We start from the raw sequence: 15,548 nt of genomic DNA, 5'->3' as shown, positions 1-15,548 counted from the left end.
TGATTTTCTTCACCAAAAATAATAATAAAATTTTCCATATTATTTCTAGATAAACAACAAAGCACTTGTTTTTTGTAAGTTTCCCAGGTTTTGCTTGTAAACAAAGACAAGACAGTAGATATAATCATGGAAAAATAGAGAAAAAAACAGACAAGTCAGTTGTCAGTACCCCAGCCTCTGGTTCTGCCTTAACCATGAAACAGAAGTCTTCAACATATACCTGCTACAAAGCTTAGGAAGATGTAAGCTCCACAAAAAAATGTAAACAGCAACAACCAGATGTTGAACAACAATGGCAGGCTCTTCTATTCTAATTTTAACTGTAATTCATTCCTTTAAGTTCATTTGAGAGAGACAAAATCTACAGTGAAATTCTCTTTTGGCAAGCTCACAAGCTTCTTTCTGGTAACTGTCCAGTACAGATGTTTAACAACATACTAAAATCTCCTATTAGTCAAAGATCAATTGTGGGCTTCACTGTAACATTTTATAAAATGTATTCCTTTCTCCCACACCTCCTCAGAATATGTTTCTTCAAAGAATTGTCAACACCCAAGAACTAGAGATCCACTGTAATAATAAGTGTCATGTCTAAAATCACTTCACTAAAACAATTCCAGAGTGCCACTAGAAGAGATCACACAGAACTCAAACATGGCACTTTCAATGTTATTTTCTGGAAGAACAGATAGGTCTTCAAAGCATGAGAGTTTAAATAGGGATCATTTAAATAGGTAGATTATCAATGGCTAATATAGTCAATGGAGGCCTACAGGCAAAGATATTTAGTTATTAAGTGGCCTTCATACACCTTAAGGCTTTTCTTCCAAGTATCAAATGTGAGAAAGCCTATTTTTAAAACTCGCCTAGGTATTTTCAATGGTTTTTGAATTATCTGTAGGAAGTTCTGACATAGTTGTATGGAGTTTAATATATGTGTCCACCATTACATTCAGATCATGTTTCATATCAAAATTTATGTTATGCAAAGCATGGTTACTCTTAAGTTTGGTTGGTCAAAGTGTTCCTCAAGTATGCTTTCATACCACTCATTCTCAACCTTCGTCACAGGAACAATACACAGTTCATACAGCAATGCATACACACTAGGAAAAAACTTGATGTCAGGCAGATAGAGGACTTCATAAATGGTGAATGGAAGCTTTATATCTTCCCTTATGTGTTTCCACTTGATTCTCCAACAATGAAGCTCGGCTGAGAGCTTGCCAGGACTAAGTAAGTTACTTCTGTACATGTCGGCATGGTGTTCCTCTGATGTATGAAATTTGAGTTATCTCCTGACTGAGGATCCCAGAGCTAAGCATTTAAGGGCTCTGAGATGCTGTTCTGGGAATATATCATTAAGTACCTGAATAATGTGCTCCACTGTTGGAATACTTAAGGTTTCTTTACAGTAACTCAGAGGTTAGTTGAGATTCCCAGTTACCTTGCTGAGCTCTGTGGAATTTCCCAGGGAGATTCATCTGCATATCAAGTTTGGCTGCCAAATTCATGGCTTCCTCAAACCAAAACTCCTCATAAACTTTAATGTTTTCCTTCACTTCAGTGAGTGAATGCAATACAGCAGTCAAACTACTGGCTGCAAAGAAGACATCAGAGGTTTGCCCCTGGAGATTGTTTTCCCAAGGCTCTTGTAAAAGTTAAGACATTTTAAAGAACAGCAATAGTAACCATGAAATCAAAATCTTACTACACTGCAGAGTACAAATGCTTGGCCATCTATACTGTTATACCATCTAATATTTGTGTCACTACTTCTACCATCTAAACATAAAACAAGTGCTTACAGGAGGTCCACTAAAATTTCAGAATCATCATCCCTGACTGTTCACTGAGAATGGCAAATTCCCTTCAGTTTGTTTACCCCTTTCTTCATTGCTCTGAAAAAGAATAGAAATTACTTTGTAAAGTTCTACAAGCAGTTGTGGTGATCTATGGTAAAAAGAATAAACTTCCTCAATTGTTCCTAACGCAACAGATACTCAAATAACAGGCACTGATTTAGCCCAACACATATTTAAGGCACAATAAGGTCAGAGCGTGTAGATAGCTTGCGGAGTGTTGCTTCTAGCATTCTCTAAAACTCTACAAGTGACAACTTTCATTTTGGAAGAAAATCCACTGGAAACAATGTAAGCCAGGCTATGACAATACTCCATATTTAGTCCCTGCTTCTCAGTTGTCACAGTGTAAAATCTCACAGCCAAAATTTCTGCATCAGCTTCATAAGCCAGGAAGTCTACAAGTTCCTCTCAGTTTATGAGATTCATCAACCTCACCAACACAGGTTAGATGCTCTCTCCTGCTGTCCACTACATTGTCAGTGATGATAGAAAAGAAGTGTGAGTCTCTCACTTCTCTGAGAGTTTCTCCCTGAATACAGCCCTCACAGATCTCTAGCATCTGTTTCTGCTGTGTTTTCAAACATAACCATGTGTTAACTGCTGTTGTCTCAAAGTGCTTTCTCAGGACCTCCACACCAGAATTTATCAGGCACTCTAGCATTGCTTGAAAGTTATCTTGAGTAAAGAGACCTCCTGTGATTTCATTAGCCTCATGTCCATTCAGCGACACATTTTGCTATCCCATAACAATCAAGACTTCAAATAGAGATTTTAGGCATTCTTTGTTTTCCTTGTCCTCAAGGGTCACAGGTAAGATGTCCTAATCTTGTTCTTCATCCCCTTCTTCTGCAGTGGGGTTCTGAGCATTGCTGTTGTTACTTTATGTTTTTGTTCCTGTTCAGAAGTTTCATAAATTTTTCTCTGTTTCACTGTCTTGATTTCATCTTCATTCAATTCTTTTATTCACTTTGTGTGTCTATTATTTGAATTGTTTAAATGATTGGTAAGAACAAATATTGTTGGTATTGCATTCTATTGAAGAACAGTCCTATAAGGACTCTCCCAATTACTTCACAAATAACTGCTTCAATTAATTTTGAGAAATAAAATAATCCAATCATTCTGAATTTTTCTGATGTTTCTGCAAAATTTACATTTCTACTGATCATAGAGGTCTCAAAGTATTTGGCACATGATCAATAAGGTATATTTAGTTGGTCAGGCATTTTATCTTCTAAGTCTGCTCTCCAACAATTCTTCACTCACTTCTGGGCTCTGGCCCGATACTGCAGGAACTTGAAGAAGGCCAGGTCCAACCACATGCTCCTCTGCTTGCAGTTGGGGGCTGCACAGAAGTTCAGCATCATGCCCTCCCCTCCCAGCCTCCTCAGGGCAGTTTCCCCACCCATCAGGACCTGGGAGGACAGCCAGGGTGGCTTCGCAGGGTCAGTGGTCTAGCTGATTTTGAAAAGGATGCTGAAGTAGAGTTTTAGGTTGGAGAGGAAGTGGTAGCATTTAACCTAGGTATATGCTATTCCTGGTATAGAACAATAAGCAATGAATGGGCAATTTGATATCAGTGTTATAAATAAAGCACCATATACAGATGACATAGAAAAAATGTAAAATTGTTTTTATCCCACCTTTAACTATTTGGCTAAAGGTTTTGAAGTCCAAAAGTACCTATTTCAAATTTCTTAAGAAAGAGCAACTACAGAATGTCTATGTAAATTCCACTTGAATGATTTCACCAGATTATGAGAACCATTTCCATCAATGAGCCACAGAAATCCCCACGTTGTTACTGTTAGGATACTGCTTAACCCCAAGTTTTCTTTTCAGAATAATGGCTTTTGTGCCTCTGCTTCTGAAGTATTTCTTTTTTCTTTTCTTTTTTTTTTTTTTTTTTGAGATCGAGTCTTGCTCTGTCGCCAGGCTGGCATGCAGTGGCACAATCTTGGCCCACTGCAACCTCTACCTCCTGGGTTCAAGCGATTCTCCTGCCTCAGCCTCCCGAGTAGCTGGGATTACAGGCACGTGCCACCATGCCCAGCTAAATTTTGTATTTTTAGCAGAGACGGGGTTTCACCATGTTGGCCAGGATGGTCTCAATCTCTTGACCTTGTGATCTGCCTGCCTCGGCCTCCCAAAGTGCTGGGATTACAGGCATGAGCCACCGCACCTGGCCTGAAGTGTTTCTAAGAAGCCATTTTCAGAAGGACTATTTCCACTGAGGATGCCTAATACATAAGCCAAATCTCCTATTTTGAGGAAAAGAACTAAACATTGAGTTGTGATACTCTTTCTAAACTGTCTTTTGTGAATTATTCTAACATGACCTTTTATTAGTAGGTTAAGTAGCAAATGGAACAACACATATGAATGTACACTGTTGTATAGTGGACATTATGTTCATCAGCAACATAAAATTGCCATGAGATGAAAGAGGATAACCATCATTAAGACTGATGGCACCTATGAGTAAAATGAGACATGAAAATTCGGTAGTATCATTTCATAATGATCTCTCTCTCTCTGCTTCTAGCAATTTTTTTCTACTCCAAAAATATATCATGTAATTACTTAAATATTGTTTTATTGTTAGAAAAGTAATATCTCAACAATGCAGAGACTACTAAACCTGTCAAGGTTCAACCACGGAGAGAAGACGCAATTTCCTATATTGATGAGTTATTAAGCCAAAGAGAAACACTACTTTATTATCTGGTTGACTTTCAACTGGCTTGTAACTAGAACACATTACCATGTCATAAAGGGTGGGCAAAAATGAAATAATAAATATATACAGTAAATCCATAATATTTTCAAATGTGTAATTTCAGCACGAAATGTCTAAGAAATAAGCATGACTACTTTAAATGAATAAAAAAGATTACACCAGTTAACCTTCGAATCCATGTTACTTATTGGAAATAACCATTCTTCTACATTCCTCAAGCCCATGACAGTCCCATATTTTTTTATTCTTACAGTACTGAAAATCCTAACTCATGCTGAAAAGGATGAATAAGAGCTAGGGGTTTGAAGTCATATCTGCTTGGGTTTAGAGCCCAGATTTCAAATTTACTAGTGTATGTTCTTTCCCAATTCTGATCATAAAAGATGCCAAATGGCAATAAAAATAGTGAAAATATGTAAGTTTCTCCAAGGAGTAAATTTTAATAAAATGTACATAAAGGGTCTACAACATTGTTTGTGAAAATATGTGAAAATATGTAAGTGAAAATATGTGAAAATATGTAAGTGAAAATATGTAAGTTTCTCCAAGGAGTAAATTTTAATAAAATGTACATAAAGGGTCTACAACATTGTTTGGCATGTGTGAATGCTCGATGAATGTCAACTATTCTTATTAACTGGAAGGTACATTTCATCATACTAAATAAGAACTCAATTTCTACCCTGAGTTACTATACTCCGTGACTCTATGCAGTGATCATGCAACTAGTTTGTTCGCTTAGGGTTAGTAAATAAAAGGTGATTAATATTTTCATTAAATTATACAGCACAAAAGGAAAGATTCCTTGGTCTACTTTGCCACCTTTCAGGAGTAATAAATGTAAAACATCTAGGAAAAATAGCTGTTTTGCTTATCATGGATAGATACTATAAAATTCCTCCAAGCCATGTCTTCCAATATTTTATTACACATGTAACGGACTCAAAATCACAACTCATTTTAAGAATCTTGATATTCTAACTAAAATCTTTATTCTTAAGATCTTATTTTTCTTTTATGCTGTACTTCTTTTCTTTTTCTTTTTTTTCATCTTTCTTTTACTGCCTTATTTTCGACTTGGAAAACAAACTCTCTGACCAAGATAACCTTAACAGTTCTCTCACCTGACTAAATTATAGATGAGCTCATTCTTGATTCTAGGTCCTGACCTCCCTTAGAGCATTTTCTTTATATAACTTGCAATTGTAAATTCTTTCTCTGCTCACTTGAGATGCAAATTTTTGTTTGTTTGTTGTTTGTTGTTGTTGTTTGTTTTGAGACAGCGTCTCAATATGTCACCAGGCTGGAGTACAGTGGCGTGATCTCAGCCCACTGCAACCTCCGCCTCCCAGGTTCAAGTGATTCTCCTGCTTCAGCTTTCCAAGTAGCTGGAATTACAGGTGCGCGGTGGCAAATCATTTTAAAAGCCTCTTGCCAGTTTTGCAACCCAGGAATCTCTTAAGTACCTGAGGGCCATTTCTTTGATGTGTAATCACTACAAAAGATAATGACCCTAACTTCCTAGGAGGTTAGGAGGTTATCTTCCATGGGCATCAGTTATGAAACACAGATGGCTTAATCACAGACAGAAATATTTGCACTCAGGAATTGACTCAATATGCTTCACAAATCCCATTGATCACTAATGTCTTCCAGTACTTTTCCACTAGCTTACCATAGTGCTTAACTCTCCATCCCCTTGTAGGATAAGAGAAAAACCAAAGCATTTTCTCTACTCACACTCAATACACCACCGCAACACAAAACACTTCACTTCTGGTCACCGAAATGTGTGTGAGTTCTTCCTTACACAACAGGCAATTCTCCAGTGGATACCAACTGGCTATCCTATCTTTGAATTTACTTCTGATGCCACCTACCTGGAATTAGACTCAGGTTCCACAGGTTAAGGGCTCAGTCTCAAAAGAGTGCACCCTACGTTAGATGCCAATTACAAGACCCAGGCTGTGAACTGTACTTCTGCCCAACCAACTATAAATTGGGGTTCTCATGACCCACTCTTCAGGTTCTATTAATTTGCTAGGGTGTTTCACAGAACCCACGGAAACAACTTGATTAAATGTATTGTTTCATTGTATCAATAAAGGATATTACAAAGAATACAGATGAACAGTCATGTAGAAGGGATGCATGGGGCAAAGTATGTGGGAAGTGGGATGAAGCTTCCATGCCCTCTCCGAGTGTGCCACCCTCCAGGGATCACCACATGTTCAGCAATCTGGAAGCTCTCTGAAGGCTGTCCTTTTGGATTTTTATAGAGGCTTCATTACATAGGCATGATGACAACATCAGTTGAACATTGGTGACCAACTCAATGTTCAGCCCCTGTCCTCTGCTAAAGGTCAGGCTGTGGGAGTGAAAGTGCCAACCCTCTAATCACATGGTTGATTTTACTCCCGACCTGTTTCCATCCAGGAGCCCACTATGAAGCATGTCTTTAGAACAAAAGATACTCAACTAACCGAGGAAATTTCAAGAGATTTAGGAGTTCTATGTCAATCCCTCCTATCATTCAGGATATTACAAATGTCTCAGGAGCTCTGTGTTGGTAACTAAGGCCAAAAGATCAAATGTTAAAACAAAACATTCCCCCAACACCCTTACCTACAAGGGTTTTAGGAACACTCTCAGAAACTGGGAACAGAGAACAAATATATATTTCTTATTATTTCACATCACACCCCCCACCCCCAACTCACCCTTTGTTTTAGCACAGAGTTCTGGCCTCTCATCTCTATTACAGTGGTCTTGCATAGTCTTTCTTTCCTGTCAAACTTTGGTGAAATATTTGCTTTGGCAACTCACTTGACTGTTGAGAAAAACACATAGCATTACTAATCATATCACTTCACAGTGTATTTGCCAAGTCAAAGAGCTTAAAATATTTGTTTTTTCCTCATATGGGTTTGATTCTATATCACATATTCTCAGACATTTCTCAGTGTTAGCTTATGCTTTAAAATTCAGGTAACTGAGGCAGGACCCAGGGTTCTTAAGAGGAATTGTTCAATGCACAATGAAAAGAAAGGCTGACTTACAAATTGCTAACTATTCAAATTTAACATTTTATTGTAATTATACTTAGCTTGCCTACTGTGGCCTACTTTATTCATTTATTATTTATTTTTCTTTTTAAAAATTTCTTTAGCCAGTTCTTTCTTATTCCGTATTTGTACTGTTTCTAACTCTGTTATTTGCCTCTGTAATATGGGGATTTTAAATTGTGAACTCAATCCACTCCTTTGTCAGATAAGTTTGGCTTGATCTTGATTCCTTCATTCAAGTTATCAACAAGGATTTACGAAAAAATCTGCTTCAAGAGTGACTACTCCTATGATATATTTTGCCACATATACTAATTATCATTTTTGTTTCTTTTATGCCAGATACTTTATAGAGATTATCTCATTTAATTTTCATGAGGATGTTAAGAAGTGAATAGTATTATCCCCATTATTCGGAAGAGAAAAATGAGGCCAGAAACATGCTTAAGTATGAGAGCCAGTAGGCTTATTTTCTGCCACAGGCCATGCTTCTAATCAGCCTGCGATTGAACACTCCCTTTCTTTACTCCTTTTCTTAATCCCCTTCTCTTTCTTCTCATTTCTCAGTCTGTTTCCTTTTTCTTTTTCTTACATGATGTTGGAGACTAGGGAGACAACAATGAATTGGGCAGAGATCCTCATTTCAAGTTATTCACATGCTTATCCTTTATTTAATTATGGTGCTATGTATGCATTTAACATTCATTAAATATTTTAACCAAAACAAAAAATAAATTACGTAAACCTATATTTAACCTAAGGGGAGGATATATTTCCCCATCCCATTTTTCGAGTTACAATGAACATACCTTTGAATCTTTTTTATATAATACTTGCATTTTAGAGCTCTAACAACATCCCTCATTTAGGACTGCTTTATTGTTTCTTAATGTATTTATTATATATTATAAATATTATGACATATTTTATATTTTAAGCAATGAATTGCAGATTGCAGAATTTTTAGAGGGCTTTGATGAGGAGAATATGCATTTAAACAATTTATGCCTGGTGGACAATTGTAAAAATTACTTTTTGGAAATAATTGACAGCAGGAAAATTAAAACTGCAAAGTTTACACCTGATAACAAGTCAACTAAATAAACCAAGAAAAATATTTCCTTTTCCAATGAATCATAGAGAATAAACTTCTTGAGTGAATCTAAAAAAAATGGCATTGGTGAAAGAGAAAAAGAATGTGATAAATTGAGCTAATCAAGCAGTTAATTTAGTTATGTGCACGGAGGGATTTTTTTGTTTTGAAGTCTTCAGTATTAGCATTCTAACGAACTTTTCATTTTGAAGTTCCATGATATACTTGAAATGTAAATGAAATGAATATAATTATGTAAAATAAGTTTAATTCTATTTTAAATCAGAAGAAATTAATATCTCTGTTGAGGAAAAATCTCCTAAAACAATAAATGAATAAATAATACATAATCTTAAAAAAGAACTAAAATTTCATCCCTTGCGTTTATATTTCCTTAGTCAGATGAATTTTGCTTAAAAGAGCCTTTTATAATTATAGCAGATTGGCCAGAGTAATTGCTTTTAAGTCATTGTTTATCTGAAACAATTCAGCTGTGTAAATTAGCATCACTTCTGCCTTTTTAGAGCTTTGTAAAAATTAACCAAACTAACTATATTCATTTATAAGGTACGCAATATCTGATTGTACCCTTTCTTAAAATTTTGCCTTTGTTAAAGCTTTCATATATCCAAATTTAAAAGAAATAAGAAATGTTTCTATCTGTATTTTGAGGTAAATAGGATTGTTCCATGAGAGACTTTTCAAGGGCATATATTCAGAGTAATTTAACAAAACTATGTCTTATAATTTCTTTTTTTTTTTTTTTTGAGATGGAGTCTCACTCTCTTGCCCAAGCTATAGTGCAATGGTGTGATCTCGGCTCACTGCAACCTCCACTTCCTGGGTTCAATCGATCTTCCTGCCTCAGCCTCCTGAATAGCTAGGATTACAGGTGCCCACCAACACACCCAGATAATTTTTGTATTTTTAGTAGAGATGGGGTTTCACCATGTTAGGCAGGCTGGTCTCAAACTCCTGACCTCAGGTGATCCACCCACCTTGGCCTCCTAAAGTGCCAGGATTATAGGCATGAGTCACCGCGCCTGGCCATGTCTTATAATTTCTATATTGCAGATTAGTTGCACTTACAAAGAGACACTTATTTATCTCTATCTTAAAGTAACATACTTAATTATTAAAAATTTTCCTCAAATATAACATAAAAATTAGAGAGCGGGAAGTCTTTTCTCTCAAATAGTACATAACTTCAATAATTACAGATTCTTTGTCAAGCATCATGTTGAACACTTTATACATATTTTCTTATTTAATCCTTCCATTATTCTCATTAAGACAATTAATTTTATTACACTTATTTTATGAATGAATAAAAATAAATGTTCACAATGGGGGTAGTATCTACTAATGGTGACATAATTAGCTTATCAGTAATTACATTTAACTGCAAATAACAAATCTGGAAACAGTGGCTAAGGTGAAATGAGTATTTTATTTTTCTCACACAGAATTTGGGAAGTAGGTAAACTAGGGTACTAATTCCTTGATGCCATCAGAATTCTGAAATTTTATATTTTATATGTTCAGTAACCTTTAGCATGTGCTCTTTGGTTCATAATGGAAAGACACATGTTCCAATTCTAGCATCTAGTGTTCTTTGCAGTGAAGAAGGAAAACAACAAATGTAAAAATATTCTAACTAGTCTTTTCTCCCATTTTAAGAAGAGATTCCCAGGAGCCACATCCAAAAATTCTCACCTCTCATTATTATAAGCATATGTCATATGCTCACCCTTATATGGAAAGGAGGCTGGGATGAGAAATGCAAATTACACAGTAAAATTGAGAACTTTGCTAACAACAAAGTAAGAATGCTGTAAGGAAGATATTAAAGGAACATCAGAGAGTAAGGAAAAAAGGGGAGTCAGGAAGAAAGGAAGGAGAAAAGGTTTTTGTTGTTGTTAATTTTGTGTGTGTGTTTGTGTGTGTTTAAACCAGAAATGTGAGCTCTAAATTCTGAAGGGACTGAGCTAGGTCTTGAAGCCAAGGTTTTCTAATTCTAAACCTAAGACTATTGGTTACTAAATTAAAGAATGTCACATGGATTTCCTGAGATTTAGACACATTAGAGCTTAAATATAATATAAATAACAGTAAACACTGAATGTACAATTGTGTAAGTCTTACCAAAAAAACCACAGCGGATTATAAAGGATACATGGAGTTCCTTGTATATTTTTTTCTTAAAATTGTAATGATAACTATAAAGCATTATATGATAACTGTTAGAAATCATGTGGAAGTGAGTTTGCTATTTCTCAAAATACAACAGATAAATACAGAAAGAAGAAAAAACATTGCATTTTTTGTTGGTTTGTTTGATGGAGTCTCACTCTGTCACCCAGGCTGGAGTGCAATGGTGCGATCTTGGCTCACTGCAACCTCTGCCCCCTGAGTTCAAGCGATTCTCCTGCCTCAGCCTACCAAGTAGCTGGGATTACAGGCACCCGTCACCACATCTGGCTAATTTTTGTATTTTTAGTAGAGATGGGGTTTCACCATTTTGGCCAGGCTGGTCTTGACCTCTTGACCTTGTGACCCACCTGCCTCAGCCTCCCAAAGTGCTGAAATTACAGGCGTGAGCCACCAAGCCCGGCCAAATCATGTTTTTTTTTTTTTTTTTTTTTTTTTTTTAGGAAAATGGCAATTTAGAAAATCCACGGTGGCATTATTATCAGATAAAAAAAGTATTATCAGATGAATGAATATTAATGAATATGATGAGTTCACATCCTATAAATTTTTTAAAAATGTCAAATTAGTATCTTATTAATTTGTTAAATTAATAAATGTTTTAATATATTTGTAAATTTAAAATTAAGTTTATTCTGTTTTCTATTTAGTATGCAAGTATTTAGAAAGCTTATATTCTTGTCCATGGAAGAGTGTTGCATCCTAATAGATACAGATTCTAAGATCTGTTACATGTTCTTACTTGCTCTAATCACATATAAAATAATCAGATATTGCCTATAAAGTAGATGGCAAGTGACTTAATATAAGAGATATACCTCATTCCTCATAGCTATTTGCAGCATTTAATATAGTTGCTGGCATATAATATGAACTTAAGAAATAGATGAATAAATACATTAATAATTTATAAATGAATGCTTTAGTAATGTATACATTTGAAAATAAATTGGTAACAAATTATTTAAATAGCCAGATTGTATTATATTTAACAGAAGCAAAGGATAGCCTAGTTGATATAATATTATTTCTATTTAGTACAATTTAAGCTTTACTGAGTTCGCTACTACTTAATTATGTTTAAATATATATATATTTATGTACTTATTTTGCTCATTCCTTCCCCTCTCCCCTTTTCTTTCATTTATGTGAGGCCCATCCACTTACTGAGAATGAATTTACTTTAGGTTTAATTATCTTCTGATTAACATTGTTTAAACCCCTCCCATTTGCTTCAAAATTTATAGATCAGGCAATTAAAATCAAAACAGCTATTTCTCTGTTGTCTACAGTCCTGGAATGATTCATTTTATTCTTCATTCCCTGCTCTATCAAATAAATAAACCGAGTGTTTATGACAAATGTTCTTTTTTCAAATGTGGTAATGAAGTCCCTTCATTTGAGCACTGGCTATAATCTTAGCTAAAGCACTTTCTGCTAATTTAGGTAACAAAAGCTCCATATTAATAAAATTGCAATTCAGCTTCTGAAATCTCACAGTTGGGAAAGTGTAATCCTTTTGCAAAATTCAAACAGAAACAAAAAACAACAACAGTAATGTGGTAGGGTAAGTGTGATAAATAGCTGATGAATTATTCAACTCCTGGCATTGCTGGCAGATCTATAGCTTTTAATGAGTTCATCTAATTTGATTTTCATATCAAATTGTATTTTACCCTATGCTTTTATTGAAGAGTGATTGTTAGCAAAATGCTGCATTTTGAAAAATGTATACAACTGTAAAACTACTTATATAATGAAGATGTAGAACAGTTCTAATATTTTCCTTATCACTTAGGAATGAGTCCTCTGAAAAAATAGTCAAATTGGGTAACTTCTCAATGCCAAGGGTGGAGAAAAGAATGCATAAGAGTAGGCTGGGTAGAATTATACTGGGATGGGGTCGGAAGGTAAGAACATCTGTGAAGCCTAACTATATGTGTGCATTCTTCAGATTTGACCTAGTGGAGAAAGGAAAAATAATAATTGGCATGAAGACTAACTATTTTCGTGAAACCTTCTGCGGCTAACTCCCAGCCATTCTCCTTCCTTGATAAATGGGCTTCCTTTGTTTCTGACATAATAAGGTCAAACTATGAATTGAACTCATTAAGAGGAAACTATGCCTAGACTATCCATACCAGGACAGTCCCATTACTAACATATTTTAAAATTGAAACAAATAATCAAATAAAAAGTGATCTATTAGCCAATTGTCAAGAACAATCTTAATCCGTTTCTTCATTCTTCACTCTGCTCACAGACTTCGTTCCTACAATGTTCAGAGTGCCTATTTTGAGAGAGGCAGAATATCAAGGTATTTACAAGAGAGGACACTTAAACTAGATTTCTTGGCACAAATCTTTGCTCTGATTTCTACCATGTTACATTAGCAAAGTTATTTAACCTATTAATGGCATTGTTTTCTCATCTCTCAAATAGGAATGGTGATAATAGGTACCTCTTATGGGAAATGATGTAAAACATACTGCATTTAAAATAGTACTTTATGCATAGAATTTCACATCAGTTCTTTGGTATTCTTGTTAAAAGGTCTTTGTTAAAGGATGACTACTGATCACCCTTAAACATTATTCCTATTGCTGATGTATCATATCATGTTGTTTAATCTGTTAAGTAAACTAGGATCCATTTTTATCTCAATTAGACAAGTCTAGAAGGATCTGAACAATCATAAGAATAGAAAGTGAGTTTTTGGGTGGCAGGATGTTAGGCAATATGTTTTGCTCTACTCCATAACAGTCAGCTAACAATTGATTCAGAGAGATGCATGAAGCTAAAATTAAATACATATACATATATGTAAATATGTGTGTGTGTGTGTGTGTGTGTGTGTGTATAAAATAACCTCTTCAGTTTCTAAGCATCATTAATATCAACTATTTGAATGGACAGCAGCAGGGTGTGGAGAGGTTATATGAGAAAGCAGCATTGCAAGAGACAATCACATTTTTGTCTTAAAATCTCATTTTACCCTTTAATATTCCAAGTAATCAAGAAAGTAGCTATTCAGCACCACATATTAAGCTTTTCTGAATCCTAAATTTTAGAAAAAAGAATTCTGCTGTATTTTTCAACTTCAGCCTTATTTAGAAAGAGCCTAACAGAGGCATCCTGGCTCAATTACCTATGAATAAGGTACAAAGGGAAGCCGTCATTCATAAATTATTTTAGTCTTAAAAATGGAGGCCCTTAAGATACCAATAACAAAATCCACAAAAAAATCAGTGTTTAATTTTATTAAAATAAAAGTTTGTTTTGTATGATACATTTTTAAGAGAATCAGAAGGCAAGTCACAAACAAGGATAAAATGTTTGCAAAACACATATCTAATAAACGACTTGTATCCAAAATTAAAAATAACTATTAAAACTCAACAGTAAGAAACCAGATATTTCAATTAAACTGCTTATAGACTCTTCACAAAGATGTATACATGAAAAATAAGTACATGAAAAGATACTCAAGATCATGTCTTAACGACTTGCTAATTAAAACTGAAAAACCAATGTATACCAATTGGAATGGCTAAGCTGAAAAACTAACAATACCAACTGTTGGTAAGAATCCATAGCCACAGGAACTTTGCTGAGATTTGTTTTATAATCCTGTATGTGGCCCATATTCATATACACTTTGTGGACATTGGATAAATAAGTGCATTTTGCAGATGTTGGGTGGTATGGCATGTACGTTAAAAAAAAAATCCTGCTGGTTGATTGCGTTGTTCAGATTTTCCATGTTATTGCTGAATTTCTGTCTAGTAGTTCTACCAGCTGCTGATAGGACAGTGCTGAATTCAATATGCGTAATTATTTATTTACTAATCCTTTCAGGCTTATCAATTTTTCTTTTCTGTATTTTAAAGTTGTTTGTTGCTACCCATTTGGAATTGTATCTTCCTGGTAGATTGATCTTTTTATCATTATATGCATCCTGTTTTGTAAGTAATTTTCTTTGCTCTGAAATCTACTTTATTATTTATTGATTGATTGGATTATTTATTTATTTACTTATTATTTTTTAGAGAGAGTCTTGCTCTGTCGCCCAGGCTGGAGTACAGTGGCACGATCTTGGTTCACTGCAAACTCTGCCTCCAGGTTAAAACCAAGATTCTTGTGCTTCAGCCCCCTGAGTAGCTGAGATTACAGTCTTGAGCCACCACACCTGGCTAATTTTTGTATTTTTTAGTAGAGATGGGGTTTCGCCATGCTGGCCGGGCTGGTCTCAATCTCCTGGCCTCAAGTGATCTGCCCACCTCGACCCCACAAAGTGCTGGGATTACAGGTGTAAGCCATCATGCCTTGCCTACTGTATTTGCTATTCATATAGTTACTGCTGCTTTTACCTTCTTTTTGCATTTAACCTACCCATATTATTGAATTTGAAGTGAATTTGAGGCAAAGTTTTTTTTAATTTAATAGGCTTCATTTTTTAGAGCAAATTTAGATTCACAGCAAAATTCACTGGAAGGTTTCCATTATTCCCTAGCCTTACTATAGCCTTCCCATTACCTATCTATTACCAGAGAGAAACATTTATTAAAATTTAT

General features: G+C 35.1%; 1 pseudogene; it reads right to left on the bottom strand.

Moving 5' to 3' along the window:
- Positions 1-1,699: 1,699 nt before the first annotated feature.
- Positions 1,700-14,619, bottom strand: LOC101127441 (52 kDa repressor of the inhibitor of the protein kinase-like; annotated as a pseudogene).
- Positions 14,620-15,548: the final 929 nt, after the last annotated feature.

The sequence above is a fragment of the Gorilla gorilla genome, chromosome 9 (genome assembly GCF_029281585.2).
Source record: "Gorilla gorilla gorilla isolate KB3781 chromosome 9, NHGRI_mGorGor1-v2.1_pri, whole genome shotgun sequence".
NCBI lineage: Eukaryota > Metazoa > Chordata > Mammalia > Primates > Hominidae > Gorilla > Gorilla gorilla.
This window is presented reverse-complemented; position numbering and strand designations above follow the sequence as displayed.